At 41.0% G+C, this 23,583-nt stretch overlaps 1 pseudogene; it reads right to left on the minus strand.

Moving 5' to 3' along the window:
• LOC114890376 overlaps positions 1 to 10,744 on the minus strand; it is a 39,922-nt pseudogene extending 29,178 nt beyond the window's left edge.
• Between the last annotated feature and the right edge of the window lie 12,839 nt (positions 10,745 to 23,583).

The raw sequence follows: 23,583 nt of genomic DNA on the forward strand, positions 1-23,583 counted from the left end.
AATGGACTTGAGGATATGGGGAGGGGGAAGGGTAAGCTGTGACAAAGTGAGAGAGTGGCATGGACATATATACACTACCAAACATAAAATAGATAGCTAGTGGGAAGCAGCCGCATAGCACAGGGAGATCAGCTCAGTGCTTTGTGACCACCTAGAGGGGTGGGATAGGGAGGGTGGGAGGGAGACACAAGAGGGAGGGGATGTGGGGATATATGTATACATATAGCTGATTCACTTTGTTATACAGCAGAAACTAACACACCATTGTAAAGCAATTATACTCCAATAAAGATGTTAAAAAAATATATTTTAAGGGTCAAGGGTCAATAGTCCCTCTTCTGTAAGTGCTTCCAGCTGAGCATGGGCATTGTCCTTACCTGAGGGTCCAGATCTCTTTGCTTTTCTGTCAGAGAGAGGGGTCTCAGGGTTGTTTATAGTGGCGGAGGTGGTTAGTGGGGAGTAGAAGGAAGCAGCAACCTTGTCCAGTGGGTGTTGATGGTCCCCATCCTCAGGTGGGATGTGTTGAAATCCTGCTGCATCGTCATTTAAAGATGGAGATTTTTGAAGCCGTGGTGTTTTTTTTCTCCCTTGGCACCTCAATTTTTGATACAGCAGCTGTAACAGGGAGGAACTGGAGTACATCTGAATATAGTTATTAGTTATATTAAACATTAGTTTGGAATATTGTCTACTCCCTGTGTTGGCTTTCTCTTGGTACTGTTAACCATTATCATGTTTTTATTGTGAGTTTTAGTTTTGTTTATTCCAGTCACTAGATTCTTCCACCAGATAGTGACATTCCCCGCTGTTGGATATTGGAAGTCTGGTTGGTGTCTGTCACCCACCTGTGATTACTAAAAATTAGGCTGTGATTGTAGTATGTTTCATTCAGCCATCTTAATTTTTGTCCCTGGATGTTAATACCAGAAAAACAGAGGCTAGCTTTGCCTAAAAGCTGAAATACTCTTTCCTCTGATTTGGAGGCGGGTGTCTGTTCCAGAGAATTTGGCCCCCAGTTGGTTCCTGCCCCAGTCCTTCCTTCCTTACTGGGTGGTAAATGAGAACCCAGCATATTTTGCTGTTACCCCATCAGGTCGCCCAAGGAAGCGGGGAGTCCTAAAAGATGTAGGTCCTCTGGGGAGGTGCGGTTGCCAGGGCAGATCCAACAGTCAGATGAGTTAGTAACTTTAGCAATGGCCTTCATGGAGTTGGACAGAGCAGCGGTCCCCAACCCTTTTGACACCAGGGACCGGCTTCGTGGAAGACAGTTTTTTCACGGACTGGGAGGTGGGGGGATGGTTTCGGGATGATTCAAGCGCATTACATTTATTGTGCAGTTTATTTCTATTATTATTACATTGTACTATATAATGAAATAATTATACAACTCACCATAATGCTGACAGGAGGCGGAGCTCAAGCGGTACTGCGAGCGATGGGGAGCGGCTGTAAATACAGATGAAGCTTCACTCGCTCACCCGCCGCTCACCTCCTGCTGTTGGGGACCCCTGGCATAGTGGATGTTTGTCAACTGGAGCTGTGCTGATGTGAACAACATGGAGGACCCTTAGTATGGGTGTGGTTAAAGGAGACGTGACTTCATGAGAAGCAGAAGAGCAGAGAAATGGAGAGTTTACTGGAAATAGAGGGTATTGATGCCTGGAAGGGAGATTATTAGCCTCCTTTAAGTGATTTTTATAGGGGTGACAAATTTTGTTTTCCTGGGATTCTCTGACCCCAGACCTGTGGATCTATAAGTTTTTTAATTTCTGGGGGAATATTTTGTGTCCTGTATAATACATAGAGCAGACAAAAATATTCCCTGGTTTTGGTTTTCAGGGAGAGTAAGAGTTGCCCCCCAAGGCTGGGAGAAAATCTCTTTCCAATAATGGGCTGGGGCATTAGGCATGACAAGAAACTCGTGAGTTATAAGTGTCTTTCCCCAGGTGCAGGTTAGAGGGGTGGTGAAATGTTTTACCTTTGGTTTTCCTTCTACCCCAACAATAGAGCAGATTTCAGGGGCCCAGCATGAGAAGGCAGGACAGAGTAAGTGGCTCCCATGTCCACTAGAAACTGGACAAGTTTACCTGCCACGTCAATGGTCACCCGTGGTTCCTCCTGCGTGATGATGACTGTCTTCTCGGGAGCCTTGGGAGGTCTCAGGTCCCTCAGTCAACCATTGCCATGACTGGCGTCGGGGACCTTCCTCACTCCCTTCGGAGCTGGGGGCATTCCCTCCTTCAGTGGCCCATCTTCTTGCAGAGTGGGCATGGCTTCTTGGGTGTAGGCTTGTTGCAGGAAGGGGGACCCTTCCAGGGCCCGAGAGCGGGCTCTTCTCTAACACTCGGAAATGAATTGTCTGAGGAGACACATGTGCTGACAAAGCAGGAGATGTTATTGGGAAGGGGGACCCAAGCAGAGAGCAGTAGGGTAAGGGAACGCAGGAGAACTGCTCTGCCACGTGGCTCACAGTCTCGGGTTTTATGGTGATGGGGTTAGTTTCTGGGTTGTCTCTGGCCAATCATTCAGACTCAGGGTCCTTTCTGGTGACGTGCGCATTGCCCAGCCAAGATGGATTCCAGCAAGGAGGATTCTGGGAGGTTGGTAGGACATATGGACTTATGGACTGGTGTCTCCTCTCTCCTTTTGACCTTTGCCAAGTTCTTCCGGTTGGTGGTGGCTTGTTAGTTCCGTGTTCCTTACCAGGATTTCCTGTCGTAAAATAACATGCAGACGATTACTGTGGTGCCTAGCCAGGGTGGACGGTTTCAGTCAGTGGTTTCCCTAACAGGCTGGGACCTGCGTCCTGAGCATTCCTTGCTCCAGTGTTTGGGGCTCCCACAGCTAAAACAGCTCCCTTTCCTGGCGGGGGTCTTCAGAGAGTACTTTTGGGGTGACCGGGAGGTGAATTTTTTTTTTTTTTAAACATCTTTATTGGAGTATAATTACTTTATGATGGTGTGTTAGTTTCTGCTTTATAACAAAGTGAATCAGTTATACATATATCCGCATATCTCTTCCCTCTTGCATCTCCCTCCCTATACCACCCCTCTAGGTGGTCACAAAGCATCGAGCTGATCTCCCTGTGCTATGTGGCTGCTTCCCATTAGCTATCTATTTTACATATGGAAGTGTATATATGTCCGTGCCACTCTCTCACTTTGTCCCAGCTTACCCTTACCCCTCCTCTTATCCTCAAGTCCATTCTCTAGTAGGTCTGCATCTTTATTCCTGTCTTGCCCAGGTTCTTCATGACAATTTTTTTCTTTTTTTTAGATTCCATATATAAGTGTTAGCATACAATATTTGTTTTTCTCTTTCTGACTTACTTCACTCTGTATGACAGACTCTAGGCCCATCCACCTCACTACAAATAACTCAATTTTGTTTCTTTTTATGGCTGAATAATATTCCATTGTATATATGTGCCACATCTTCTTTATCCATTCATCTGTTGATGGACACTTAGGTTGCTTCCATGTCCTGGCTATTGTAAATAGCACTGCAATGAACATTGTGTTAGATGGCTTTTTTTTTTTTTTGCGGAATGCGGGCCTCTCACTGTTGTGGCCTCTCCCATTGCGGAGCACAGGCTCCAGACGCACAGGCTCAGCGGCCATGGCTCACAGGCCCAGCCGCTCCGTGGTGGGATCTTCCCGGACCAGGGCATGAACCCGTGTCCCCTGCATCGGCAGGTGGACTCTCAACCACTGCACCACCAGGGAAGCCCATGACTGTTTTTGAATTATGGTTTTCTCAGGGTATATGCCCAGTAGTGGGATTGCTGGGTCATATAGTAGTTCTATTTTTAGTTTTTTAAGGCACCTTCATACTGTTCTCCATAGTGTCTGTATCAATTTACATTCCCACCAACAGTGTAAGAGGGTTCCCTTTTCTCCACACCCTCTCCAGCATTTACTGCTTGTAGATTTTTTGATGATGGCCATTCTGAGTGGTGTGAGATGCTATCTCATGGTAGTTTTGCTTTGCATTTCTCTAATGATTAATGATGTTGAGCATTCTTTCATGTGTTTGTTGGCAAGCTGTATATCTTCTTTGGGGAAATGTCTGTTTAGGTCTTCTGCCCATTTTTGGATTGGGTTGTTTGTTTTCTTGATATTGAGCTGCATGAGCTGCTTGTAAATTTTGGAGATTAATCCTTTGTCAGTTGCTTCATTTGCAAATATTTTCTCCCATTCTGAGGGTTGTCTTTTTGTCTTGTTTATGGTTTCCTTTGCTGTGCAAAAGCTTTTAAGTTTCATTAGGTCCCATGTGTTTAATTTTTTTATTTCCATTTCTCTAGGAGGTGGGTCAAAAAGGATCTTGCTGTGATTTAAGTCATAGAGTGTCCTGCCTATGTTTTTCTCTAAGATTTTGAGAGTGTCTGGCCTTAAATTTAGGTCTTTAATCCATATCGAGTTTATTTTTGTGTATGGTGTTAGGAAGTGTTCTAATTTCACTCTTTACATGTAGCTGTTCAGTTTTCCCAGCACCACTTATTGAAGAGGCTGTCTTTTCTCCACTGTATATTTTTGCCTCCTTTATCAAAGATAAGGAGACCATATGTGTGTGGATTTATCTCTGGGCTTTCTATCCTGTTCCATTGATCTATATTTCTGTTTTTCTGCAAGTACCATACTGTCTTGATTACTGTTGCTTTGTAGTATAGTCTGAAGTCAGGGAGCCTGATTCCTCCAGCTCCGTTTTTCTCTCTCGATTGCTTTGGCTCTTCGGGGTCTTTTGTGTTTCCATACAAATTGTGAAATTTTTTGTTCTAGTTCTGTGAAAAATGCCAGTGGTAGTTTGATAGGGATTTCATTGAATCTGTAGATTGCTTTGGGTACTATAGCCTTTTTCACAATGTTAATTCTTCCAATCCAAGAACACGGTGTATCTCTCCATCTATTTGTATCATCTTTAATTTCTTTCATCAGTGTCTTATAATTTTCTGCATACAGGTCTTTTGTCGCCTTAGGTAGGTATATTCCTAGATATTTTATTCTTTTCGTTGCAGTGGTAAATGGGAGTGTTTTCTTAATTTCACTTTCAGATTTTTCATCATTAGTGTATAGGAATGCAAGAGATTTCTGTGCATTAATTTTGTATCCTGCTACTTTACCAAATTCATTGATTTGCTCTAGTAGTTTTCTGGTAGCATCTTTAGGATTCTCTGTGTATAGTATCATGTCATTTGCAAACAGTGAAAGCTTTCCTCCTTCTTTTCCAATTTGGATTCCTTTTAATTCTTTTTCTTCTCTGATTGCTGTGGCTAAAACTTCCAATACTATGTTGAATAATGGTGGTGAGAGTGGGCAACCTTGTCTTGTTCCTGAGCTTAGTGGAAATGGTTTCAGTTTTTCACCATTGAGGATGATGTTGGCTGTGGGTTTGTCATGTATGGCCTTTATTACGTCGAGGTAAGTTCCCTCTGTGCCTGCTCTCTGGAGGGTTTTTATCATAAATGGGTGTTGAATTTTGTCAAAAGCTTTCTCTGCATCTATTGAGATGATCATATGGTTTTCCTTCTTTAATTTGTTAATATGGTCTATCACATTGATTGATATACGTATATTGAAGAATTCTTGCATTCCTGGGATGAACCCCACTTGATCATGGTGTATGATCCTTTTAATGTGCTGTTGGATTCTGTTTGCTAGTATTTTGTTGAAGATTTTTGCATCTATGTTCGTCAGTGATATTGGCCTGTAGTTTTCTTTCTTTGTGACATCCTTGTCTGGTTTTGGTATCAGGGTGATGGTGACCTCGTACAATGAGTTTGGGAGTGTTCCTTCCTCTGCTATATTTTGGAGGAGTGTGAGAAGGGTAGGTGCTAGCTCTTCTCTAAATGTCTGATAGAATTTGCCTGTGAAGCCATCTGGTCCTGGGCTTTTGTTTGTTCGAAGATTTTTAATCACTGTTTAAATTTCAGTGCTTGTGATTGGTCTGTTCATATTTTGTTTTTCTGCCTGGTTCAGTCTTGGAAGGTTGTGCATTTCTACGAATTTGTCCATTTCTTCCAGGTTGTCCATTTTACTCGCATATAATTGCTTGTAATAATCTCTCATGATCCTTTGTATTTCTGCAGTGTCAGTTGTTACTTCTCCTTTTTCGTTTCTAATTCTATTGATTTGAGTCTTCTCCCTTTTTTTCTTGATGAGTCTGGCTAATGGTTTATCAATTTTGTTTATATTCTCAAAGAACCAGCTTTTAGTTTTATTGATCTCTGCTATCATTTCCTTCATTTCTTTTTCATTTATTTCTGATCTGATCTTTATGATTTCTTTCCTTCTGCTAACTTTGTGGTTTTTTGTTCTTCATCCTCTAACTGCTTTAGGTATAAGTTTAGGCTGTTTATTTGAGATGTTTCTTGTTTCTTAAGGTAGGATTGTATTGCTGTAAACTTCCCTCTTAGGACTACTTTTGCTTCATCCCATAGATTGTGGGTCGTCGTGTTTTCATTGTCATTTTTTTCTAGGTATTTTTTGATTTCCTCTTTGATTTATTCAGTGATCTCTTGCTTATTAAGTAGTGTATTGTTTAGCTTCCATTTGTTTGTATTTTTTACAGGTTTTTTCCTGTAATTGATATCTAGCCTCATAGTTTTGTGGTCGGAAAATATACTTGATATGATTTCAATTTTCTTAAATTTACCAAGGCTTGATTTGTGACCCATGATATGATCTGTCCTGGAGAATGTTCCATGAGCACTTGAGAAGAAAGTGTATTGTGTTGTTTTTGGATGGAATGTCCTGTAAATATCAATTAAGTCCATCTTGTTTAATGTATCATTTAAAGCTTGTGTTTCCTTATTTATTTTCATTTTGGGTGATCTGTCCATTGGTGAAAGTGGGGTGTTAAAGTCCCCTACTATGATTGTGTTACTGTCGATTTCCCCTTTTAGGACTGTTAGTATTTGCCTTATGTATTGAGGTGCTCCTATTTTGGGTGCATAAATATTTACAATTATTATATCTTCTTTTTGGTTTGATCCCTTGATCAATATGTAGTGACCTTCTTTGTCTCTTGTTTTAAAGTCTATTTTGTCTGATATAAGAATTGCTACTCCAGCTTTCCTTTGATTTCCATTTGCATGGAATATCTTTTTCCATCCCCTCACTTTCAGTCTGTATGTGTCCCTAGGTCTGAGGTGGGTGTCTTGTAGACAGCATATATACAGGTCTTGTTTTTGTATCCATTCAGCCAGTCTATGTTTTTTGGTTGGAGCATTTAATCCATTTACATTTAAGGTAATTATCGATATGTATGTTCCTGTTCCCATTTTCTTAAGTGCTTTGGGTTTGTTATTGTACGTCTTTTCCTTCTCTTGTGTTTCCTGCCTAGAGAAGTTCCTGTGGCATTTGTTGTAAAGCTGGTTTGGTGGTGCTGAATTCTCTCAGCTTTTGCTTGTCTGTAAAGATTTTACTTTCTCCATCAAATCTGAATGAGATCTTCGCTGGGTAGAGTAACCTTGGTTATAAGTTTTCCCCCTTCATCACGTTAAATGTGTCCTGGCACTCCCTTCTGGCTTGCAGAGTTTCTGCTGAAAGATCAGCTGTTAACATTATGGGGATTCCCTTGTATATTATTTGTTGTTTTTCCCGTGCCACTTTTAATATTTTTTCTATGTAATTATTATTTTTTAAATTAATTAATTAATTAATTTATTTTTTGCTATGTTGGGTCTGCATTTCTGTGTGAGGGCTTTCTCCATTTGTGGCAAGCGGGAGCCACTATTCATTGTGGTGTGTGTGCCTCTCACTGTTGCGGCCTCTCCCATTGTGGAGCACAGGCTCCAGATGTGCAGGCTCAGTAGTTGTGGCTCACGGGCTTAGCTGCTCCGCAGCATGTGGGATCTTCCCATACCATGGCTCAAACCTATGTCCCCTGCATTGGCAAGCAGATTCTTAACCACTGCACCACCAGGGAAGCTCTGTAATTAATTTTTGATAGTTTGATTAATATGTGTCTTGGCGTGTTTCTCCTTGGATTTATCCTGTATGGGACTCTCTGTGCTTCCTGGACTTAATTATTTCCTTTCCCATATTTGGGGAGTTTTCAACTATAATCTCTTCAAATATTTTCTCAGTCCCTTTCTTTTTCTCTTCTTCTTCTGGAATCCCTATAATTCGATTGTTGGTGCATTTAATGTTGTCCCAGAGGTCTGTGAGACTGTCCTCAATTCTTTCATTCTATTTTCTTTATTCTGCTCTGCAGTAGTCATTTCCACTATTTTATCTTCCAGGTCACTTATCCATTCTTCTGTCTCAGTTATTCTGCTATTGATCCCTTCTAGAGAATTTTAAATTTCATTTATTGTGTGTTCATCACTGTTTGTTTGCTCTTTAGTTCTTCTAGGTCCTTGTTCAACATTTCTTGTATTTTCTCCATTCTATTTCCAAGATTTTTGTTCATCTTTACTATAATTATTCTGAATTCTTTTTCAGGTAGACTGCCTATTTTCTCCTAATTTGTTAGGTCTGGTGGGTTTTTATCTTGCTCCTTCATCTACTGTGTGTTTCTCTGTCTTCTCATTTTGCTTAACTTACTGTGTTTGGGTTCTCCTTTTCTCAGGCTGCAGGGTCGTAGGTCCCGTTGTTTTTGGTGTCTGCCCCCAGTGGTTAAGTTTGGTTCAGTGGGTTGTGTAGGCTGCCTAGTGGAGGGGACTAGTGCCTGTGTTCTGGTGAATGAGGCTGGATGTTGTCTTTGTGGTGGGCAGGTCCATGTCTGGTGGTGTGTTTTGGAGTGTCAGTTGCCTTATTATGATTTTAGGCAGGCTCTCTGCTAATGGGTGGGGTTGTGTTCCTGTCTTGCTAGTTGTTTGGCGTAGGGTATCCAGCACTGTAGCTTGCTGGTCGTTGAGTGGAGCTGGGTGTTGGTTTTGAGATGGAAGTCTCTGGGAGATTTTCGCCATTTGATATTATGTGGACCTGGGATTTCTCTTGTGGAATAATGTCCTGAACTTGTCTCTCCCACCTCAGAGGCACAGCCCTGACACCTGTCTGGAGCACCAAGAGCCTGTCCTCCACACAGCTCTGAATAAAAGGGATAAAAAAAAGGAAAGAAAGAAGATAAAATAAAGTAAAATTAAATTAAATAGTTATTAAAATAAAAGTAAAAAATCATTATTAAAAAAAGTTTTTTTTAAAGTAATAAAAAAGAAAGAAAGAAAGAAGAGAGCAACCAAACCGAATAAGAACTCCACCAATGATAGGAAGCGCTATAAATCATACTAAACAAACAAACAACAAAACAAACGGACAGACAGAACCCTAGGACAAATGGTATCAGCAAAGCTATACAGACAAAATTAAACACAGAAGCATACACATACACATTCACAAAAAGAGAAAAAGGGAAAAATATATGTATATTGTTGTTCCCAAAGTCCGCCTCCTCAATTTGGGATGATTCGTTGTCCATTCATGTATTCCACAGATGCAGGGTACATCAAGTTGATTGTGGAGCTTTAATCCGCTGCTCCTGAGGCTGCTGGGAGAAATTTCCCTTTCTCTTTGTTCGCACAGCTCCCGAGGCTCAGCTTTGGATTGGGCCCCGCCTCTGCGTGTAGATCGCCGGAGGGCGTCTGTTCTTCGCTCAGACAGGACGGGGTTAAAGGAGCAGCTGATTCGGGGGCTCTGCCTCACTCAGGCTGGGGGGAGGGAGGGGCACGGAGTGCGGGGTGAGCCTGCGGCGGCAGAGGCCAGTGTGACGTTGCACCAGCCTGAGGCGCGCCATGCATTCTCCCAGGGAAGTTGTCCCTGGATCACGGGGCCCTGGCAGTGACAGGCTGCACAGGCACCCCGGAAGAGAGGTGTGGATAGTGACCTGTGCTCGCACACAGGTTTCTTCGTGGCTGCAGCAGCGGCCTTAGCGTCTCATGCCCGTCTCCGAGGTCCGCGCTTTTAGCCGCGGCTCACGCCCGTCTCTGGAGCTCCTTTAAGCAGCGCTCTTAATCCCCTCTCCTCACGCACCAGGAAACAAAGAGGGAAGAAAAAGTCTCTTGCCTCTTCGGCAGCTCCAGACTTTACCCCGGACTCCCTCCCGTCTAGCCGTGGTGCACTAGCCCCCTGCAGGGTGTGTTCACGCCGCCAACCCCAGTCCTCTCCCTGCGCTCCGACCGAAGCCCGAGCCTCAGCTCCCAGCCCCGCCCGACCCGGCGGTGAGCAGACAAGCCTCTCGGGCTGGTGAGTGCCGGTCGGCCCTGAACCTCTGTGCGGGAATCTCCCCCCTTTGCCCACCGCACCCCTGTGGCTGCGCTCTCCTCCACGGCTCCAAAGCTTCCCCCCTCCGCCACCCGCAGTCTCTGCCCGCGAAGGGGCTTCTAGTGTGTGGCAACCTTTCCTCCTTCACAGCTCCCTCCCACTGGTGCAGGTCCATCCCTATTCTTTTGTCTCTGTTTATTCTTTTTCCTTTTGCCGTACCCAGGTACGTGGGGAGTTTCTTGCCTTTTGGGACGTCTGAGGTCTTCTGCCAGCGTTCAGTAGGTGTTCTGTAGGAGTTGTTCCACGTGTAGCTGTATTTCTGGTGTATCTGTGGGGAGGAAGGTGAGCTCAGCATCTTACTCTTCCGCCGTCTTAAAGCTCCTCCCAGGAGCTGTTTTAGGTCTTGTCATGATGGCTGCCAGAAGCCTGGCTTTCCGTCTTTGCTTTCTTAAGTCACGATGTTCCTTCCTCTCCTCTTCAGCCTGGTCTCTATTGTTAAAGACTGTATCAGTAAGAAGGTTGAGGGGGTCTTGCAGCCCCATGACAAGATTTGAAGCTTCCAGTGATGTCAGGGGCAGACTGGTTAATGAAGTGAGTTACAAATACAGTGTGTCCCTCTAAAATGTTTAGGTCTACATTCATATACTTTCTGAGGGCATCCACCATGAGCCTGAATAGGGCTGGATTTTCATTTTGGCCTTGGGTGATCTCTTTATCCTTATTATTGTTAACAGGTTTAATTATGCATCATTTCATCCCTTCAATGAGGCAAAGGATCATGTGATCCCTACTAGTGATATCTGGTTGGCTTGGCTGTTAGTGCCAGTTGGGATCCATTAGAGGCACTGGGGTAAGGTCCACAGGGTATCGATGAGGTTGGGCAATGTATAATCCATCAGCATATGTTTGAGCCCAAATAAGGGTCTTTTCCTCAGTGGTGCAGCAGTGGGAAAGAACAATACTTAGGTCCTTCCAGGTAAGGTCAAAGGAGAGAGTCAGTGCCTGGAATTCTTCGGGGAACCAGCTAGGGTCCTCTGAGAAACTGCCTAAGCAAATGCAGCAGTGGTTGAGGTTAGACAAAGAAAAAGGGGTGTGGACTTTGGCCTGAGGCCCACCTACTACTTCCTGAAGTGGGCAACGAAGCTCTGGCTGCACTTCTGGTACCGAAAAGGGAGAGGCTAAAGATGGGGCTTGGGTTCCTCTAGGGATGCCACTAGAGAGGGCATTTGTGGAGCCTGAATGGGTCCCAGACAGCAGGTTTCCCTAATATAGGACTTGCATAGCTCTGGTTCTTTCTTAGGGCCATAAGAGCCTGAACATAAGGAACTTCTGTCCATTTTCCCTGCCTTTTGCAAAAGAGGATGGTATTTTATAACTGTAGGATGGTATTTTCTTTCTTTTTTTTTTTTTTGTGACCGTGCTGCACAGCATGTGGGATCTTAGTCCTCTGACCAGAGATCCAACCCACTCCAGCCCCCTGCAGTGGAAACGCAGAGTCTTAACCACTGGACCACCAGGGGAGTCCCTGTAGGATGGTGTTATAGTTGAGGCAGACGCAGGGCAGGTCGCCCCTTGGGCATGTATACCCAGAGAGTGGCCATGTGCACCCCGCTCTCTGCGGTGAGTTGCCCCACCCCGCAGGGCGAGGCGGGGGTGGAGATGAGGGCGGGGACAGATGCCCACTGCCTGGTGGTCCACGGACTGCGGCCCAGTGCTGGGGGATGAAGAGTGGCACCCTCACGGTCCCACCACCATGAGTCCCAACTGTGCGGCAGGGGACCGTCCCCCTTCCCAATGCCTGGGGGTACACGCACAGATCTCCTGCAGCGCCAGGGAGCTCCTGAAGGGACTGAAGTGGCACAACCACGGGACAAACTCTAAGTAAGGTTGCATTTTATATTCCCACACAATTGGACCTGATGACAGTTAATTAATGGTGGATAAGGCAAACCCAGAGGTCAAAGCTCCTATGATTCAGATCCCTAGCTGCCTGTGAAGATGGCTGGAAACTTTTCCTGATGTGCCCTGTACAGTGAGACGTGCAAAACCTAGGGCGAGGTTGGAAAATTCCTGGCAGATTTCTTTTCTCCCGTTTCCAGCAGAGTTAGGCACGAAAGTAAGAGTGAGGTAGGGGTGCAGTGAGGAGAGAAGGATAGGCATAGGTAGACCAATAATAAGCCTATAAGGGTAGCCCTGGGGAGGAGGCGGTGTTATGCTTTTAACTGTGTGCCTAAAACGTCGTGTGGAACTTGCCTTGAGGTAGGCAGACAGACTTATCCTCTCTCTAGTCCCTTCCATGACCCCACTCATCCGGTGGGAGATTTCTTGTGACAAGCGCCCTAGTGGATTTTATGGCCTTACCTGTGGCCACATAGTTGCAGTAGGTCCCAAAATGCGACAGAGAATAGGGGGGAGAGAGAGAGAGAAGTGGGAAGTCAGGCAGTGCCTCAAGCACAAGAGAGGCGAGAGGCTGAGGTTCATGGAGTTCTCCTGGCTGCCCCTGCCAAGATGTTCCTGGTGAAAAGTTCCTGTCTCGTTGGAGAAAGTATCTGGAGATGAGACAGGAGGAGGTCAAGAAAGCAAAGTGAGGGTTTATTTAAGCCATAATACGCTTTCAAGGGGAGAGTGGGCAGGCTCATGTGAGTAGCTGCCCAGAGTGTCTTTGGCAAGCCGGTTATGTGGAGCACAGGTAGTGTGGGAGGTCGTATTCCCTGATTTTCAGCCCAGCTCCACCTTCCCGAGGGGAGGAGGGATTTGTGTCCTTATTTAGCCTTGAAGGGAAGTGTCATTGCAGTGGTGCATGATGGGAACTTCTTATCTGCAAGGCTAATTTTATTGTAATGAAGTCATAGTGAGCACAAAGTTAAGTTCGAATGCCAGAGATTCCTGCCTTTTCTCTCCTTTCTTTGTCTGCCTGCAGGACAGCTATCACCCCAGAATATGTGGTTTCCTATCAGTCTGGAGGTTCCCGCTTTTCTTTGTCTGCCCAAGGACCCCCACTGTTTACAAGATGCGTGGTGGTTTCCGGCCATTCGGCCTGTGTCCCCACCCCCTTCTCTGCTCCTGCCTAGGTAACTGCCTGCTTTAACACTGGAAGACAGCGAATATTAAGGGCCTTCCATCCGACTACATATGAAGTCAGAGAAGGCTGGCATCTTCTCTTTTCAGAAGTGAATTAAAAAAAAAAAAAAATGAACCCTTCTAAAGTGTACATTACTCTTTTTACTAGAGGAGGAAAAGTTTCTAGAAGGCATGCCTGCTGAATGACTTAAAGAAGAACTTCAATTGAGATGCCGGATGAAAGTGTAACAAGAATTTCTTATAGATTAAATAACTGAAGAATAAGAGGCATCTATTGTCACTATCATGTCCATTTTTCTCTTTATCTTTTCTATATTGTGTATTTATCGTAGTTCTTTTGAAAACTGTATTGTGTCTTTCAGCCCCAAAAAGATTTCTGAGAAGTCCTGTTTGTGACGGAAAGGTGGAGTTACCTAATAAAATGTAAAGATATTTTATATCTATATATATAAAGATATATAAAGATAACTTGAGCATAAAGTAGACTACAAGGTTATCTTTTCTAGAGTTGGAAGATGAATTTGGTAAGTCTGACATGTATGCATAAAAATTATCTAACACATTTGTGTGAAATGAGAGTGGATATCACTGTTCTTTCTGAGTAGTCCAGATAATGAGAAAAGAAGTAAAGGGGGTAAAACCCACTAGAAGTAAGAAGATTTAATTTCATATGTAATCAGAAGAGCTATGCCAAGTAATTCATCACTAATTCAAACAGTCAAGAAAAATCTAGGAAAAGCCCTAGGAAACATAATTAGCTCTGCAGAGGTTGAAACATTTGCAAAATGTCACAGTTATAAATGATCATTTTCCCCCCCCCAACCCCATGAGACCTGAGCAATGCTTAGCTCTCATGAACAAATCCCAAAAGAATTTTCAGCAAGTCTCAACAGGAAATACTTGCACTTGATGCAGGACTTTTCACCTAGAGAGAGGAGAGTCTGATTTTGGAAGGTTCGCTTCTCATTTTTTGAAAACCTTTCTGGAAGTCTGCCACTTACACTTTCTGGGCTTTATCTCCTCTTCATGAAAAACGGGGGAACTGTGACTGTTACCCATTTGTCTCCCATGGGCGCTGTAGAGCGTCTGCAGGAAGTCCATTTACCCACTGTCCTGTGCTGTGAAGGACAGGCCAGTGGGCCTCTCTGGCCCAATAATGTGTTCTTGGTTTCGTCTGCATCAGCGAAGGGAATACCTTATTATCCTCTAACCTCCTATTGATAATATTTATTTGCTACAGTTCAGATAGCTCTTGATTGAATACAGAGCTCAAAAACTTACCTTAGACAGGAACCTTGACCTGACGACTCATCTCCAGGCCTCGTTGCCAGAAGTCCTCTTCACGAAGCAAGCTGGTGTAACAAAGTGGGGTCCAGCTGCTTGCCGCTCAAAAACCAATAAAGAGGCAAGGTTGGTGGAAAGGAAAGTTTGCTTTATTTCAGAGGCCACAACTTGGGGGGGGGTGGCGGACTCCTGTCCTAAGGCTCACTCTCCCCGCTGACAATAAGGGGGCAAGAGCTTTTACAGACAGAGGGAGGGGGCTACATGCAGAAACAGCACAGGCAGCTCTGATGGTCATCTTGAAATTGGTCATCGGTGGTCTGATTAGTGTCATCTTGAGTGTTTTAAGTACAGTTAGTCTTTAGTTCCAAGGTTGGTTTGTTCCCATTTTTTGAGGCCAGCTCTCAGAATTGTGGCAGCTTATGTCGTGGCTACAGCCTGGACACCGTGTAGTTAATTTCTTCCACCTCATGCGAGTTTCACTATCTATAAGACAGCTCACAGGACAGGGCTCAGAATATTATCTATAGCCCTTGAGGAGGAACTAAAGGTCCTTGACTTTGCTTAATGACTAAACTATTATTATTTGGTCTTGTTTGCCTGTTTTCCTTTGTTTCTGCATTTTCTCATTTATCTGATTAAACTTATTGTTTGGCGAGTTTTTCCACAGACAAAAGGCAGGCAGAGGACATGGTAGGGAAGGACCATAGGGTCCTGCTCCATTTCACTGGGACTGGACCAAAAGTTCTGATCCTGGAGGCATCCGGGTGTGCTTGGGACTCTTCCTGGCTGCCACTGGTTACGGTGAGACTGTCTAGCTGGAGATTTTGTTGGGGTAAGAGGGTGGGGGGGTCTAGGATTGGGGGATGCTTTTTTATTTCCTAATTTTTCTTCCTGATGCTTATGGAACCACTGGAATCTCCCCTGCTGTGGCTTTGGGTAGCAGGTGGGGACAATTTACCTTCCCACTCCTAGGTGTACATCAAGAGGAAACTAGCACTATGGTGTTTGGGGTAGAAGTTGGCCTTGGTTTTCCTTGAGGAACAATACTGTCAATGATGGTTGGGTTCTTTGGGCCTACTAGTAATGATATAATTCATCTATGATATGAGTTAAGTGGACTTCTGTGGGCTGTTCTACCCTGTCTATAACATTGTTTTTATGAAAATAATATATCCTGAGTTCCAAAAAAAAATGGACTTAAAAATGTTTGGAAGGCAGACCATTTCTCGCTGGGGGACTGATGTGAGACAGCCATAATGGAGAGTTGAGGAAATGCGGTCCCAATTGGCATTCACTTTGCTTGCAAATTTCAGTCTTGTTGCTCTAAGTGTCTTGATAGCTCCCCATTTTTCTGCTTGCCTTAGGAGTTTGAATGTATGCAATTCTCTATTCAGGTGAAAAAGTTTATTTTCCATTTATCCCCCATCTGTGGTTGCCCTAAAACTTTCTTTTTGAATGCAATGATATTTTATTTTTGTAGTTTGGTGAAAGGTTTTTCTTTTTTTTTTAATTTAAATGATTAAATAATGAATAAATGCTGCATTTTCTTAGTTGCACAGATCAAACTTTTGGAATTCCCCTTGACTCTTCTTTCTCTTAGACCCCATAAACAATCTGCCAGCAAAGAATATTGTCTCTACATTCAAAATATATTCAGAATCCACTGACTTCTCAGTGTTCTCATCCTGGTTTAAGCCACTATCATCTCTTGCCAGGATTATTGCAGTAGCATCTTCACTAGTCACACTGATTCATCCTTCCCACCTACAATCTATTCTGATATGGTTATTTGAGTGATCCTGGTCGTTTGAGTGATCCAGTTAAAGTATAATAACATCTTGTCCCTTTTTTTTTTTTTTTTTTTTTGCTTAAACTCCTTCAGTGGCATCCTATCTCTGTGGCAGCAAAAGCCAAAGTCCTTACAAGGCTCTATGCAATCTGATCTCATTTCCGACTCTCTGATGTATGCTCTATCAACTCCTTCAAATGTCCCTCCTGTCCAGAGCCATTGCCCTGGCTGGGCCTTCTGTCAGAATTCTCAGACCCCCACGTATCTCTGGGGCATAGTCTGTCACCTCCTTCAGGTTTTCTCAGATGTAACCTTTTCAGTGAGGCTTTACCTGACAATCTTATATAAAATTTCAAGATCCTGCCCCTTTTGGGCATCCTACAATGCTCTCCCTTGCTTAATTTTTCTCCATCTGCTGTATCTCATTGTATTTTCATTGAAATACAAATTTCATGGAGGCAGGGATTTTTTTCCAGCCGCTGGAACAGTGCCTGGTACATAGTAAGCACTAATAAATACTTAAGTGAATGAATGAATGAAATACCTTTTGTGATTCTATTGAGATAATCATATGCCCTTTCCTCCTTCAATGTCAATATAGTGAATTGTATTAATAGGTTTTCTAATGTGAAACCAACCTTATTTCTTGGGAGGAAACACAGCCTAGTCATGTTGTGTTATCTTTTTTTTTTTTAAGAAGATGTTGGGGGTAGGAGTTTATTAATTAATTTATTTATTTTTGCTGTGTTGGGTTTTCGTTTCTGTGTGAGGGCTTTCTCTAGTTGTGGCAAGCGGGGTCCACTCTTCATTGCGGTGCGCGGGCCTCCCACTATCGCGGCCTCTCTTGTTGTGGAGCACAGGCTCCAGACGTGCAAGCTCAGCAGTTGTGGCTCACGGGCCCAGTTGCTCTGTGGCATGTGGGATCTTCCCAGACCAGGGCTCGAACCCATGTCCCCTGCATTAGCAGGCAGATTCTCAACCACTGCGCCACCAGGGAAGCCCTGTGTTATCTTTTAAATTAGTTAGTTGCGGGATTCAGGTTGCTAATGTTTTATTTAGGATATTTTTATTTATGTTCACTAGTGATATTGCCTTTTCTTCTATACTATCTTTGGTATCAAAGTTGTACTAGCCTCATAAAATGAGAGTATACCTTGTTTTTCTAGTCTCTGTAAGAATTTATGTGAGATTGGACCAGAAAATTCTTAAATTTTTGGTTAAAACTCACCTGTTATAATGTATAGGTGTGTGTGTGTGTGTGTGTGTGTGTGTGTTGTGTGTGTGTGTGTAAATATTTTGGATTATTGACTCCATTCCTTTAATTAACTAGTTTGATTAGTTAGTTAAAAAAAATTCCTCCTTGACTCAGTTTGGGTAAAGTGTGTGATTGTGTGTGTGTGTGTGTGTGTGTGTGTGTGTATGTGTGTATATGCATATATAAATATATATGTATGTATGGAATTTGTGCACTTCACCTAAGTGTTTACATTTATTGGAATAAAGTTATTCATAATAGTCTCTTTTTAATCTCTATAATGGTGCATCTGTAATAACTTCCACTTTTTTATTTTTAACATTTTTAGAGAAGGGTTATCTATTTTATTCTTGATCAATCTTGCTAGAAGTTTGTCAATTTTGTCAGCATTTTCCAAGAGCCAACTTTTAGTTCATTGATCCTCTTTCTCAGATTTTTTAACCTATTAAATTAATTTCTGTTTATTTTATTTCTATCTTTTTAACCTTTTTATTTTGTTCTTTTTCTAGCATCTTAAGTTAAAGCTCAATGAATTAATTTTAAGTTTTTCTTCTTTTCTAACAAGCTAAATAATAACATTTTAATAGATACTATTTTACTTAAAATTCAATTCTATTCTCTAATTTTCGCATTGATGCTTTCTTTTAGTCTGAATTATTTAGAAAATTTCTTAACTTCCAAATGCATTAAAAAATTCTTTGTAATATTTTAAAATTGCATTATGATTCACATGAAAACAATTATTAAAAATTATTGAATTTTGCCTTATTAATAACAAATGGTCAATTTTATATACATTATTATGTTCTCAAAAACATGTTCTTTCATTTTTGGGTTTAGTATTCTTTATATGTCTTTTAAACATGCTTATTTATTATGTTGTTACAATTTTCTATATTCTTACTACTTTTTGGTAAGTATATAAGAATCTAATATAACAATAGCTAAAACTGTGTAAAACTTCCATATATAACATATATTTTATATAATGTAAAATTCCTAATATAAAAACTCTTTATATAATGTCAACATATTTTAGTTCTGGCAATTTTTGCTTTTATTTTAAAACTGTGCTTTAGGTGTGTACACATTTAAAATCTTTATATCATCCTGGTGAAATGACCCTTTTACTCATGAAGTGGTAATTCTTTTTTTCTAATAATGCTTTTTGCTTTAAAGATTATTTTTGATGTTAAAAATATCAAATATTATTTTTGATATTTTGATATTTTTGATATTACTCTGCAAAGTCGTATATTTACAGCTGTCTGTTATAGGGAAAAGTTGGCAGCAACAAAAATGTTTAATGAGACATTGATATACAAAGGTTAATATATTTCATACTTGGAAGACTGTGCATTTATATAAAATAATGTTGTACATTATAACCTCCATAAAGAAAAAAGAAAACTAGAAAATTACTTGTACTATATTGATACTATTTTTGTACCCCCCAGATACATGTGTGAATGTATGTATAACAAATAGCCTGATATTATCTACCAAGAATGTGATATTGGCTACTTTTGGCTGGAGGAATTATAAATAGTTTCTAATTTTTTTTTCTCTTTTAAAAATATGTTTCCATGTCAGGAGTTAATTACTTCTTTTGAATAATGAACATATTACTTTTTATTAATAGAAATACAATATAGCTTTTTATTTGACAAAAAAGTCCTCTCCCATTATTCTGTAGTTTTTGAGCTAGAGAAACAGGAATTTTGAGCTAGAGAAACACTTGCTTTTCAAAAACTATATTTTAAAAATGTCCATGATGCTTTCTTACATGGGGATAGTTTTTTTAAGAATAAGATGACTACTCTATGTTATATAAACTTTAATTTCTAAAACACAAATATCTGGGGAAATAAGAAACTTGCATTCATTTTTTTTCCTCAACAAAAGTAATGATAAACTCACAATGGAAAGTGAAATAATGAATTTCAGAAATCCTTTTATTATATGATTATGTATTTCAAGCTGATATATTGATATTTTAGAAAAGCAGAGTGAAGGATAGAATTTCAGAAGTTCAAATGCAAGATTTTTTTCAAACCATGAAAGAATAGAGAAAAATACCCTCAAGTTTGATCAGCTGGATGAATATGTTTTATGTAGAAAGTATTATTTTGTTAGCATCCTCTTCAGAGGTTATCAGATGAGCAGCAACACAGCAACAAGGCGAAACTGTCACTTGGTGGAGCTAGAATACTATGAAATTCCAATATGCTCTTTCAGCTGATTTCTTGGGAAAAATGGCTTAATGGCAAAATTTAAGACTAATGCCCCCAGTTGCCAAATATTGGGATACATAGCCTTTGGGGAAGCCTGTTTTTATGGTTCTTTATTATTGTGCCAGAGTTTAAGTAAACGTCAACTTTATTGGGCAGAAAAGTCTTTTACTTGTTGTAGTCAATACATTAGTCTTTTGTTTTTTTTAATAACCATTAAAAAAAATGGACGTATAGTTAATTTACAATGTTGTGTTAGCTTCAGGTGTACAGAAAAGTGATTCAGTTATATTGGGTTGGCCAAAAGGTTTCTTTGTTTGTTTTCCATAAGATGGCTCTAGTAGCACTTAGTCATCTTTAACTTCATTGGAAACAGTTTTGTTAGATTGTATGTGACAGCTGTCATATCAGTGTCCATTTCAAAAAAGATTTATCAAAATTGGTGAATTTTTGTGTAACCATTTAAATATTGAAGATAGAAGAATAAAAGCAACATTTTTGGCATATTATGCTTTATTATTTCAAGAAAGGTAAAAATGCAACTGAAATGCAAAATAAGATTTGTGCAGTGTATGGAGAAGGTGCTGTGACTGATGGAACATGTCAAAAGTACTTTGCAAACTTTCATGCTGGAGATTTCTCTCTGGACCATGCTCCATGGCCAGGTAGACGCGTTGAAGTTGATAGCGATCAAATCGAAAGAATAATTGAGAACAATCAACGTTATACCACGCGGGAGATAGCCGACATACTCAAAATACCCAAATCGAGTGCTGAAAATCATTTGCACCAGTTTGGTTATGTGAATCGCTTTGACATTTGAGTTCCACATAAGTTAAGCGAAAAAAACCTTCTTGACTGTATTTCCACATGCGATTCTCTACTCAAACGTAATGAAAACGTTCCATTTTTAAAACAAATTGTGACGGATGATGAAAAGTGGATACTGCACAATAATGTGGAACGGAAGAGGTCGTGGGGCAAGTGAAATGAACCACCACCAACCACACCAAAGGCTGGTCTTCATCCAAAGAAGGTGATGTTGTGTATATGGTGGGATTGGAAGGGAGTCCTCTATTATGAGCTCCTTCTGGAAAATGAAACAATTAATTGCAACAAGTGCTGCTCCCGGTTAGACCAACTGAAGGCAGCACTCGACGAAGTGTCCAGAATTAGTCAACAGAAAATGCATAATCTTCCATCAGGATACCGCAAGACCTCATGTTTTTTGATGACCAGGCAAAAACGGATACAGCTTGGCTGGGAAGTTCTGATTCATCCACCCTATTCATCAGACATCGCACCTTTGGATTTCCATTTGTTTAGGTCTTTACAAAATTCTCTTAATGGAAAAAATTTCAATTCCCTGGAAGACTGTAAAATGCACTTGGAACAGATCTTTGCTCAAAAAGATAAAAAGTTTTGGGAAGTTGGAATTATGAAGTTGCCTGAGAAATGGCAGAAGGTAGTGGAACAAATGTGTGAATGTGTTGTTCAATAAAGTTCTTGGTGAAAATGAAAGATGTGTCTTTTATTTTTACTTAAAAACTGAAGACACTTTTTGGCCAACCCAATGCATACATGGATACATACATATATATATTCTTTTTCAGATAAATAAAAAACAAGGACCTACTGTATAGCGCAGGGAACTATATTCACTATAGTCTTTTTTTTTTTTTGAAACAGAAGTTTGCTTTTTAAACTTTATTTATTTATTTATTTTTGGCTGTGTTGGGTCCTCGTTTCTGTGCGAGGGTTTACTCTAGTTGTGGCAAGCGGGGGCCACTCTTCATTGCGGTGCGTGGGCCTCTCACTATCGCGTCCTCTCTTGTTGCGGAGCACAGGCTCCAGATGCGCAGTCTCAGTAGTTGTGGCTCACGGGCCTAGTTTGCTCAGCGGCATGTGAGATCCCCCCAGACCAGGGCTCGAACCCGTGTCCCCCGCATTAGCAGGCAGACTCTCAACCACTGTGCCACCAGGGAAGCCCTCACTATAGTCTTTTTACCAAGCTGAATTCAACAGTATAATTCCTCCCACCCCAGGAGTCTGATAAATGGGTATAATATCTACTGATTGGATGATATCTTAGCACATTTCATATGGCACCTAAAAGTCCATAATTATTTCACTTGCCATGTCAATTACTGTAAGATCAAGATGGACTTTTAGGTCGCTTATGACGCTAAGAACAAAATGCCTGGTAGATGTTACACAAGTGTTTGTTGATAGATACCAGCCTTGGGGATTCTCTGGGAAGGTTGGAGATTTTAGGGCTACTTCAAATATTGACCAACACCTTTAAGATAACATTTTCAGGTGGCCACTAAATAAAGACTACTATAGACTTGGGAGCTCCTTGCCAGGAACGAACTGAACTCTTTTGGAAAATTCTGGATCACAGCCTTTCTTACTTTGATCTTCCTTAAATTGAAAAATCAAAGACAGATTTTTATATTTATAGTATTGTGTGGGTAGGTCAGTTTTGTGCTTTTATCAAGGTTACATTTTGCCAACCTTTCCTCTCAGGTAGTGGATGTATTCCAAAAGATTGATTCTAAAATAACGTCAGTAACTTCCATACTTAAGATGTCTTAGCTAAGATAAAATCATTGCATACTTTGTATGAATGGAATAATGAAATTAATGTAGATGTGGATGATTATAATGACATGTGAAAAAGAATAATTGAGGGTTTTTGAAGATTTCTTAATTTGCCTTGGTTCTGCTACTCTCATACCTGTATTTTTTCTTTTTAATAGAAGACTTGTTTTCTTTTTTCTTTTTTTTTTTTTTTGCCGTGAGAAAGATTTCATTTGACCCTGTAGGTGACCCTCTCTGGGAGAAGTGTGGAAATAGGATAATTACCCTTCTATTATTCTCAGGGTAGGTCCAGGTTTTGTGGGATTTGACCTTGAAGCCCTATACAGTTTAGAGCTCTTTTTTATAAAAGGACACACAATTATAAATGCTAAATTGGGCACAGAAGTCCACATTTATTTAAAATTCAGAAAAAGTAAATTGAAAATGTAGAAAAGCTGAAAAAAACCCTAAAACATCACAAGCTCTAGAGACATAATATTTTTGCTCATTAACTGCCAGTACATCTGTATAATAATTTTCCACAGATGATCTTCTGGCTCCAAATATTTACAATCTTGCTTTTCCTCTGCTGTGCAGTCCTGGATACCATAGCCGTGTTCATATCCCTATATGACTTCTGTCTCTCATCTTAGCAAAATGATGCTGGATAATTCACTACAGTGGGCCGTAGGAGTATTTTGGAATCCATTTATACATCAGGAGCGCCAATTATAACTGTGCAGGGAGGTGACTGCAAACCACGTAAATAACTCCCACTAAACTCAAACTAAATGTATCTCCAACTCAACACCCCAGAGGTTCTGTGAGGGCCCCAGACAAACAAGGAACCTGTAATGTAAACTTCATTAGCTCCATAGTAATCCTACCTTTAAAATATCATCCTATCATAATGCACCTCACATGGTTAAAATTGTCATTGTCTTTAGGGTGATTAAAAATCTGGAAACCACTGTTGCTAACAACACTCACAAATCAAGGGATAGTAAGTTTGGGTAAAAATATTCTTAAAAATATTGTATAAATGAGAACATACACATAAGGATGTTAATTTCAATATATTGTTTTCTAAGAATTGTTTGTTGGCTTTAATAAAGAGTGCTGAAGTAAATAAAGGCAGTAGGACTTTAATTCTTACTT

Source organism: Monodon monoceros, unplaced genomic scaffold (genome assembly GCF_005190385.1).
Source record: "Monodon monoceros isolate NGI ecotype Baffin Bay Population unplaced genomic scaffold, NGI_Narwhal_1 Super_Scaffold_11, whole genome shotgun sequence".
NCBI classification, from domain to species: Eukaryota; Metazoa; Chordata; class Mammalia; order Artiodactyla; family Monodontidae; genus Monodon; species Monodon monoceros.